Consider the following 7,758-nt stretch of genomic DNA (forward strand, 5'->3'; position numbering starts at 1 on the left):
CGATCAACTCTAATTGAGAGAATCTTACCCAGTGGTGAACTCGAAAGAGTTCCAACTCCACCTCGACAAATTCAGTCGCCTTCACCTTCACCTCAACAATCATCAAACCCTGATGCTCATCTCATTCCGTCTCTCGAGACTGATGATCCAACTGTGGTCATTATGGTTCCTAAACCATCTGAAAGTGAAACTAGTGACTCTCGTGATGCTAACCCTCGAGTTAGTTCTGGTGCTGTACGAACTGTACGTGTTCATTGTGGTGTTCCGCATCCATCTGCCTCTTCATCCTCATCATTCAAAGCTTCAATGCTTCCACCACCTCCTAAGAACGTGAAGTTCACTAAAGGTAACTTTAACTTTGAAAAGTTAGTCGAATCGGAAAGTGAAACCGATGATGAAACTCAAGCAATCAGGACAGCTCAGCGAATATCTTTGCCCAAGAACTCTGACTCTGCATCCTCATCTGCAAATCCGATTGATCAACCTTCAACTTCAAATGCTGTCTCAATTCGATCTGGTCCATCTAACACTGGTAAACGTCCTGCAAACGATTCTCATCTCCAATATAAAAGAATGTATTTGGCTCCACCAATTCAACTCCGAAAACAATTCCCTATTCTCATGGAACAATTACCTGAGTTAAGTAAATTAGTTAAAACTCCTCTCAGATTCAACGGCAATCCTATTTATCGTCCCCTTCCTACAAAAATCATTCCCTCCGTTCAATGGCAAGATCCCATTTCAACAACCAAAAATTACCCAGAATCCAACTCTTCCAATTCCTCTCATTCTTCTCAAAATAATCAATCTCGAATCCAATATCCCCTTCAAGAAAAAGATCTCCATCCTCGACTCTTTATCCATCCTGATAAAAAGTTTCCCGAAAAATACTTGAAACCCTCAGAATATAATTTTAAGAAAGGAGAATACCCAGCTCCTTTACCCACAGCTCCACTTCCTGACTACTTATCTAATGAACGCTTCTTTGAAGTTAAAAATTTGGTTCAAGTTAAGGCTAAAGCCTTCTCCGATTTAAAAGCCAAATTTGAGTTAATGATCAGAGAAAAAATTTACCTTAACCTCTATGATGATGAGAAAGTAAAAACTATGCCTTTAAAAGCCATACCTCACGGTATTACTAAAGCACAGGTCAAAAATAATGATCTAAAAGACATAGAAAAGAGCATTCGATGCTATTTCTGTGAACAAATTTCGATAGATCCTAAAGAATGCCGATCGTGTAAACATTGGTATTGCACTTTATGCATTGACTGGCTTCGAGATTTAGTTTCTACTTTAAATCTTTTCCCTCTTTACCATCCTCATCAATTCCTCTGCCTTCTTCCTGAATGTGTTCAACATTTTGCATTCAAGGATGATTATCCCTTTTTTCAACCAACTTCCTCCAAACAATTAACTGAATCTTACAATCAGTTATTGTTCAATTGCCGCCGAACTTGTTGTTCAGAATCTTTTGCCCCTAATGAAATTCTTAAACATGAACATAAGTGTAGATTAGGATTATTCCTTGAGGAATTTGATTTTAATATCGAGTTACCTTTCGTATCCACTCAAGTTAGAGAAGAGCTTGTAAAAGCTCCAAAAAGGTTAGCAAACTTTTTGCCAACTCACCTAAAAACAGGTCAAGCAAACCTTCCTCCTGCACACAATAACCATGATAATAAATGGTATGATAAATTTAACCTTTGGGCTTGTTTATCAAACTTAAAAGATTCTGATCCAAGTGATCCTCTCCTTAATCCAGTTGCAATTCGTTCCCTTGCAAACTTTAGCTTAAACTTCTGGAACAATTATAAGCGAGTAAAAGATCCTACCGAACCCCTTGATGAAGATGAAAACTTCATCCAAAACATCGTTGGTTTTGAACCAACCGTAGGCAATCGAGTTCTCTCTTCTGTCCCTCAAAGACCTCATACCATATTCTGGTCCCGAGTTCCCTTCTACCTTATTAACGACTCGAAAGAGTGGTTAGAAATTGCAGTCGGCCTTCCTCCTAAATATACCCCACGATACAATAGAGATCTTGCACCAGAATCTGAAAGAGAAGCAATCGGTCCATTCGTAAGAATCGATCCATTAGAGAGAATCCCTCCTGAACTCAGAGATGAAATTATGCAAACTGCTCGTCATGTATTTCCTAAATCCTTTAAAGGATTTCATTCATTAAACACTCAAGGAAATGCACCAACTGGTAATGTTCAATACCAGCAAAATAGGCTAAATAAAGCTAGAGCCCAGTTCCACGAATTCAATCGTCTCACTGTAATCAATATGCCTCGATTGAAACCATCTACTGAAAACTTAATTCAAGAAGCTATTCGACTTCATCCATCGCCTGCAACAACATACAGCATTCACATGGCTTATTGCAGAATTCAGATGATGGGTGAACCTCTTCAAATCCTAATGCGACCTCGTCCTGTTTGGGTTGTGATCATCGACGGTTACAGAAACATTGTTTTCGAAAGTTTTGTTTCATATCCATATCGAATTGATCATATGGATACACAGTTTCATGGTCTCACACATCGAGACATCAAATATGCTAAAAACTTTGATTCAGTTCGAAACCAAATCCTCGAATTCTTTCTCACAGCAACATCAATCATTGGCGCTGGTCTGATTAATCTATTAAGATCCTTAGATTTAACTCAAGGAGAAATTGAATATCTCAAACCAAAACTCAGAGATGTTACCCACTACTTCTCACCTTATCGAGGAGTTCCAGCTTCAATTGCACTTTCATCCTTCCTTCTATTTCCTAAATTCGTCCTCAAACCTGAGGCTCATTCGCCTGCTTTGGAAGCAATCACTGCTATGAACATGTACTTAGCATTCTGGGAACCAATTGAAGACATGGCTCGAATTCACGGTGGAATTCATTATGGTAATACCCCACAAACTTGTGGTAACCCTCATATGGCTCGACTATTCCAAATTTATGATAATCGAGTTCGACAAGGTTTGGCTGAATGGCCAACTGATTGGACATATCACATCCGACATGGTACTCCTACCTTCAATCGACGATGTGTTAGCCCTGCTAACAGCCCTCAGAACAATTATTACGACAGTGATCAAGTTTCTGAACACTCAACAAGTTCTCAAACTTCTTCTTCTACTTCTCCTGTCCCAACTAATTCCAATCAACAAGCTGGTAGACCTTGTGATCAACCTCATCCACCACTTCCACTCGCTATCGAAGCCGCTCCTGACATTCCCTTAATTGACCTAGAACCCGAGGAGCCTAATCAAATGCCTCCTCCACTCATTCCAAGCCCTCCTAATTCTTCTTCCCCTCATTACACGCCACCGACACCTTTATCTAGATCAAATTCAAATGCTTCTGTTAGGTCAAATCAATCTAACAACTCTCATCATTCAAACAATTCAAACCATTCCAACAATTCAAATGCATCTGTCCATTCCGTCCGATCCAATCATTCACTTCCTTCACGACTTCAACAATCTTATTTTAATCAGCAAAGTCGACCTCGCTCCAATTCAACATCATCTCATCGAGCTTCAAACTCTCAATTCCCTCCACCTCGAATTGAGATACCATCATCAGAATCCGCTTCATCCATTTACTCATTCCTTAAGGAATCCGATAAATCAGTTGATTCAGGATCTCTTTCAAGCTCTCAATCATCCAGCAATTCATCACTATCAGAGCAATCTGCATCGTCTAAATCTTCAACATCTTCAGCCTCCTCTGCAGCTTCATACAATGCTCAACGAGAGCTACAATTACAAAGAATTAGGCAAATGATTGCTGAATTGCCTCCTCCATTTGAAGCCATACATGCACCCAATTCACCAGAACAATTAGTTCCATCACCCCCTGGAAGCAATCGATATTCCTCAACTGCTGAATCCTATTCCACTTCTTCATCCAATTCATACCATCTTTATTCCGGACCCGATTATTAACCAGTCAATTCAAACCTTCACCATAAATCCAGTTTAAAAGAGACTTCATGGTCTTACTTCTTGGGTAGTGAAGGGTAGGAAAATTGGTCTCATTCAAACTGTTCAATGGATTGGTTTTCATTTCAATTCAGCTCTTAAAAGCTTTTCAATTATTCATTTCTTTCATTGTTTTAACTACTTTTCAAATTCATATTTAACTTAAATTTTTGTATTCTCATTGCTTTAGCAATTTCAATTCTTACATTTCAGTTCTGTGCTCTTTGTTTGTTTACTCAAGATAGATTTCATGTGTACTTCAGGTGAAGCTCTTAGGAGCTCTTAAGCCTCAAAATCTGACCACAATATGGTCGTAAATCTGGTCTAAACAAGACTAAAATTTAAGCTCAAAAATTGTGCATAAAAAGAAAGAGTTAACTTTTTCCCTTTCTTTTTCTTCATCTTATCTTAGCTTGTAGCTGCTAATCCCTTTGTACGTACAAAGGCTACGGTTACAAACAAGGGTGAAAAAGTTGTCTCAAGACAATATTGCTAAGGGTACAAGATACCTAAAAAAGTGGCGTCATAGCCTTTATCAGTATTAATTGTTATCTTGTCACCATCAACCCAAAGTCGACAAACAAAGACAGAGATTTTTAATTTCTTACTTAATTTCCCTCCAATTTGATTCCTTTTGTTTCCCCTTTAAGATAAATAGAGATATCTTTAGATATTTTGTTTAACTGTTAATTTGTTCTCAAACTGACAAGTTCACCTTCAACATTAAGCTTTTGTAAGCTATTCAAATTCATTAAAAAACGTTAAAATTAACCTTTGTTCTCAAGTAAATCAGTTCCTTTTCAATTTTAATAAAAACTTCAAGTTAAGTTAATACTCGAAACGAGTCTACAATTGTTTTACTTGTGATCTTAACACAATCTTATGTCTTCGCGACTCAAGGGTTCCAGCCCCGAATAATTGTGTTCATAGCTTCAGCTATCTTCTTCATCTCTCTGAGATCTAAAAGTCGTGTAAGTGTTAAACTAAACAGTGTTGACCGATCTGGATGAGAATCCACGATACGAACTAAAAACTTGTAGTGAAAGCAAGTTGTGCAGTCTTCGAAGTTAGGCCTCTTCTGAGATACATTTTCCTTTCACTTGTATGAATTTTCATTCAAATTAAACTCTCTCCATTTATATCATGAAGTAAGTTGGTAGCAGAGTCTCAATCAATACCAAATGTTAACTTTTACTTTTCAATGTTTTCTCACAGAATGATATCTTTATTGCTCGAATGGCATTAAGTGACGTTGGCTTTACTTTCGCCAATCTCTTTACGATAAACAACAGTTTCATTACATCGCTATTTACCCTTTCATTAACCCTTATAATTGCCTTGGCAAGTTTTATTTATCATTGAGTATCAAATAATTGTAAAAGAATACGTATTTCAATAAATGGTGATTAATCTGAAAAACGAAATGAATTCTGGAGATTGATCGTCTAAGGAGTTGTTTTAATAATTCAATGTTTAGCTAGTTAGCTATTTGTTTGTTTGTTTAATTTGTTGAACAGTAAAGTGCTCAGTCAAGACATGATGCTTCGGAAGCTTACTGTTATAACCATTTACCATTTGAAATACACGGTTTTAAACACTTAAGCGAAAGCGCCTCAAAATCAACCTCTTAACTCTCCAAGATCAACAGTTGAATGAACATTGAATCATTTGTCTATAGATGTTGTTGATTCTTTAATATCTATCTGAAAGCAACTTGTTCAGGGCTGCTCGATGGGTTATGGAGTAACTACGATTTTGAGGCATCAAAAGAAATCCATACCAGTCAGGTTTTTCAGGTACAAAAATATTCACCAAAACAATTACATAATACGGCTAAATAATACATACTAAATATAATACTAAATAGATTGTGAATTAGTGCCTAAACTCTTCTCATTATTCTTGATATCCAGGATCATCATGATACAATGGCATTTGCATCTATGCAACAAAAAATGATTGATTGAATAAGTTTTGGTTACAATTGAATCAAAAATATAATAATTTATGCTTCAATATGCACAATAACTTTGAGCATAGATGGATTGTAAAATGTAACAATAATAAATCGATAATAATTTAAAATCGCATTTTCTGGGCTTTCATAATTTTCCTTTAATCGCTTCATTGTATTCATAAATGATTCCTTTATTTTGTAGCTAAAACATAATTCTTTGATTGATTGACGAGTTCTGGAAATTTCATTGAAACCGAGTATTCTTTTCTGATTTTAAGACCAGGAATCAGTTTCTGTGCAAACATCAAAAGTTACATTTGAAATGTCTTTGCAAACAAGTCCAAATCCACACAAAAAATGATTTTGGACGGGTTGATCTTACCCTCGAAATACATACTTGGCCCAGCAACCAAAATCCTTCTCTTATTTACTGCTGCTTTTTGTCCAGCTTTCCGAATCGTTTATGCTGTTATTTACTCTTTCCCACTTTGTAATTACACTACAAAGATATCGATCTTTGAGTGTGTTTATACCGCTCTAGAGGTAATCGCTTTGTCCCTTGCAATAGTAATGGTTATGTTTGGCTTTAATTTGGATTATTTCAAAAACTTCATTTCCACGATTGAATTACTATCAATTGAAAGTGAAGGCTCAACTGTTCAAACAATGAAAAGAAATCGTCGGAGGAATACAATCATTCTCTTGTTAGCTTTTATCGGTACCATTATTGTTTGCACGACTTACATGGAACAAGAAATTCGAAATCTCGGCCATTTAAAAGTCATTTTGCTTGCCATTAATGAAGTTTGCATCGCATTTGGATTATTTTTCCTCCTCAACATGACATGCAATATTTGCATTTGTTTACAAGTCGCTTTCAATCAAATTAATTCCCAAATTGCTGTTTTGAACGAAACGTCCAATCAAATGTTCAATCATTCATTCCATGAAATTAGAAATTTAAGGCAAAAGTACAGTTATGCAGTTCGGTCGACACAAAATGCTGAGAAATTGTTGCGTTACTTCATAACATTATTTTACATTGAATACTTTTCATTCAACATTATGAATATTGTTAGATCATTTGAACCGAAGACACACATTGATCCGATCTGGCTATTTGTCATGCTGTGCCAAACAATCCAATTGGTAATCTTGACTTACAATTTGGTCTCAGTGAACAACTTATCTCGTCAAGGATTGGAAGATTTGTATGAGCTTTCATTCAAATTAAACTCGATCCATTTATACCATGAAGTAAGTCAATAAGAGAGTCAAAATCAATTTCAGAATTTAACTTTTGCTATTTATTTTTTACTTTTTAATTTTTCACTTTCTCTTAGAATGACATTTTCATTGCTCGAATGGCATTAAGTGACGTTGGCTTTACATTCGCCAATCTCTTTACCATCAATAACAGTTTCATTACATCCATGTTTACCCTTTCATTAACCCTTATAATTGCGCTGGCAAGTTTCATTTATAATTGATAACCAAAGAATTGTAAAACAATAATGATTATAATAAATATTAAATAAGTTAAATAATAGTAAATAATTCGCAAGCTGAATTGCTAAGAAACTCATTCTATTTTAATGTTGGGTGCCAAACTCATTTAATGAAGTCGACTAATAAAGGGGACTTCAGCGAAGCTGTACAATTTAATTTGGCTATTAATCGACTATGTATTAAATTTTGTTTGAGGAAATTTCATATTCTGTCATTTCCAGTAGCTTATATTAAGCTTTGTAAATTAGGTTATTGAAGAATCACCAGTTCAGGGTTAGGCAATAAATGCAGAAATGCGATTG

This window comes from Tetranychus urticae, chromosome 3, assembly GCF_039701765.1.
Source record: "Tetranychus urticae isolate SD_2017Ah chromosome 3, NJAU_TeUrti_SD_1.0, whole genome shotgun sequence".
NCBI lineage: Eukaryota > Metazoa > Arthropoda > Arachnida > Trombidiformes > Tetranychidae > Tetranychus > Tetranychus urticae.